Source organism: Poecilia formosa, unplaced genomic scaffold, assembly GCF_000485575.1.
Source record: "Poecilia formosa unplaced genomic scaffold, Poecilia_formosa-5.1.2 Scaffold399, whole genome shotgun sequence".
Lineage (NCBI taxonomy): Eukaryota > Metazoa > Chordata > Actinopteri > Cyprinodontiformes > Poeciliidae > Poecilia > Poecilia formosa.
Window position 1 is genome coordinate 531,233 of NW_006800338.1, and position 3,410 is coordinate 534,642.

General features: G+C 38.3%; 1 long non-coding RNA gene across 1 annotated transcript; it reads right to left on the reverse strand.

Annotated features, from left to right (window-relative positions):
* Positions 1-217: 217 nt before the first annotated feature.
* LOC107833506 (uncharacterized) lies at positions 218-1,141 on the reverse strand. The gene is made up of 3 exons (XR_001659252.1): positions 906-1,141; positions 747-832; positions 218-663 (listed from the first exon to the last, which is right to left on the reverse strand). It is a non-coding gene; the product is annotated as an uncharacterized LOC107833506 (long non-coding RNA).
* Between the last annotated feature and the right edge of the window lie 2,269 nt (positions 1,142-3,410).

Here is a 3,410-nt window from a genome sequence, read left to right on the forward strand (position 1 = left end):
CAACCAACCAACCAACCAACCAACCAACCAACCAACCAACCAACCAACCAACCATCCATCCATCCAACCAACCAACCATCCATCCAACCAACCAACCAACCAACCATTCAACCAATCAACTGTACATCAGTCGTCCAAACAACCAACCACCAGTCAATACCCATCCAACCAATTGTTCATCCAACCAATTGTATTCATTTGACTTCATCTCAGAACAAAGTTACTTTTTATTGCTCTTTCTAAAACTTGTAACATTAATTTTAATTCTGAAAATCTCAAATTGTTGAAATGTTGCAAGTAATGACAAATAAACTAAGAACACCTTTTATTCTGTATAATATCATCCAGCTTTAGTGTGAGCCAAATATTTACTACCTTTAAATCACATTAACATTGTTATTCTATGATATTATATATTCAGAGTACAACGTGTTGTACAGTATTTATGATTAAATAATGTTGTACTATTAGGCATAGCACTTGAGTTTTTAAATATTTTTAGTGAGATGACTTGACTTTATTGAAACTTGTAAAGTTTTTCTACTTTGTTGACTCCAGACAGGTGGTTAATGTACCTGGTTGTCTCTCTGATGGGTTGATCAGCTTCATCACCTTCAAGTCGTTAAAGTCCTGCTCTTCATTCCTCCCTCCAAACACAAACAGCTGTGAACCAGCGAACAGAAACATGGTGTTGGAGAACATGTGATGCCATTCTGATAAAGTTTATCTGTGAGAAGCCGTCTGACGTGACTGTGCAGGATGAAGGCAGCGTGGCCGTGGCGACGCGCCGGAGGGAGACCAACATACAGAGGAACCTTCCACTTCATCTTGGCTGGAGACAGAATGAAATATTTCACTCTTCTGACTTTATTTACATCAAACTGACACAATTACAGCCAACATACCGATACTGAGTTTATGGATTTCATTGGACGACGTCGCTGTCGAATCCTTGTTGGAGATTTGTCCTCCAAACAGATAGACGTCCTTCAAGGAAACAAACACAACAAAGACTGAATAGAACAAATATCTGTGTATGACACAAGATTATATAACAGTGTTTATTGATTGTAACAGACAAAACAAGCTCCACATTTTAAAACTGTTAGCACACAGCTAACCAGCAGGACTCATGGTCACAGTGACATTTTGTTTTCTAAAGGTTCTAACCTGTCCAAACATAAAAAATATGAAACTAAAACAAATACCACATGATCTGATCATTCTGATCACATGTTCCTTTAACAACATATATTTATACATCAGTTTCCTAAAAACAGTAAAAAATATGCAGAGATCAGAACAGAAACAAAGACCTCTCACTCTGAGTTGTATTTAAACAGAAACTACGTGATGAACTCCACGCTGGGCTACGACTGTCACCAAATATATCTTGTATTAATTTGTACCGTGCACCTTTCAGTGAGTTTATAACTGTTATTACATATGAATACATCTGTTGTTGCTGTGGTTTGTCTTTTTTCTCTCTCTCTGCAGGTGTAGAATCAGGATGTTGACTTTTGTCCTCTGAGGTTTTTCTCTCTCTGATCTTCATCACTGAGATCTTCATCAGTACGATCTTTAATGTTTTATCAGTGGTGAAGAGTGGAAACATCCTATCAGTGAAGGTGTGTGTGAAGGTGTGTATGTGTGTGTTAGTATCCAGATCAGAGAAGGACAGTTTTCCTCTGTCCCAGTCCAGATTCACTCTGATCCTCTGGAGATTCTTCTGGACTGAGAGACGAGAGGAAGGAGCTGGAGGAGAACATGCTGAATATTTACCTTGATAGAACCATATAACCAACCATCCAGACTCGATGCTTCCCTTCCTCTGAACAGACTCTCCTAACACACCAAGTCTCCAGAACGAACTGACCCCAACATCATGTCGCTTCTATCAAACTACAAAATGTCCAAACAGGGTGAAGTGGAACGCTGTGCCACCTGGAGCATGGCGCGGCGTAAAACGTCTCATTAACGTTTAAAAAGACTGAAGCCAATTGAGATGCTCTAAAACGCCTCAGAACAGGAAAACCAGGGTCTGTAGACCTGCAAAGCAATGCAGTTTTACTTTAAATAGGGCATAAATGAAGGATTTACATGTGGAAAGGAAGGATTTAAAAGCATGACATGTTTAAAAGATCCCAGAACCATGAAAGCTGCATGAACAGCTTGCATGGCGCCCCCTGCTGGCTGTGGCTCCAAACTGACTCTCTAAAAATGACACTAAGTTCTGGAAATGTAAACCGAAATAAAACCTCAGAGAATAAATTAATGAAAATAAAATTTATTACAGCTCTACAGTTATTTTTGACATCATCTCCTTAAAAATGAAAACAAACTGAAAAGAGATGAAAAGAATAAAACTTTTTCCTTTGAGTCATTTCAAAAGAAAAACTAAACTCAGACTAAAGAATCAGAAATGAAAGATTAACGCTGCCCTCCTGCAACAATATTCAGGTTTCAGGGCCTCAAAGCATCATGTAGAGTTTATTATTGTCCTGAAATCTTTATAGTGACAAACTGAATGATAATCAATAATTATGATGATCTGATGATCCAAAGGTTTTGGAAATGAACTGAAAAGAACCAGACCAGATTAAAATCTCCTGGGATTAAGGATGGATAACATGGATTTAAATGTTTGTCACAGAATTTTCTGGAATTTACTGAATGATAAAAGTGATTATATAGAAAATATAAAACAGGGAAAAGGTCAAAGAAACACAAATAACTTAGAAATGATGGAAAATGTCATTTCAGATTCATTCAGTTTGTCACTAAGCAGATAAAAATAATCTGCATTCAATTAAACATATTGACATTAATTTCTGCTATAATGGAAACAATAGTTGAAAAGTCAGAGATGAAGAAGTTTCCAGATGATCAGATCGTCTCCAGTTTCCTCTTTAAAACTCAGAGTTTCAATCTGATCAATAAGTTTTTATTGGACTTTGATCTTCATGCTGAGATCATCAGAGCTGCTGCTTCATCACTGAGATCTTCATCGGTTCGATCTTTAATGTTTTATCAGTGGCGAAGAATGGAAACATCCTATCAGTGAAGGTGTGTGTGAAGGTGTGTATGTGTGTGTTAGTATCCAGATCAGAGAAGGACAGTTTTCCTCTGTCCCAGTCCAGATTCACTCTGATCCTCTGGAGATTCTTCTGGACTGAGAGACCAATGGAAGGACCTGGAGAAGAATGTGCTGAGCATTGACCAAAATAGAAGAGTATATACAACCATCCAGACCTCATGCTTTCCTTCCTCTGAACAGACTCTTCTAACACACCAAGGCCCCAGTATTCACTGTCTCCAACATCAACATCCCAGCTGTGGTTCCCAGAGTTAAAACCCTCAGAACTCAGAAGAGCCCAGCAGTAATTCCCAATCCTCTCTGGATTATCACG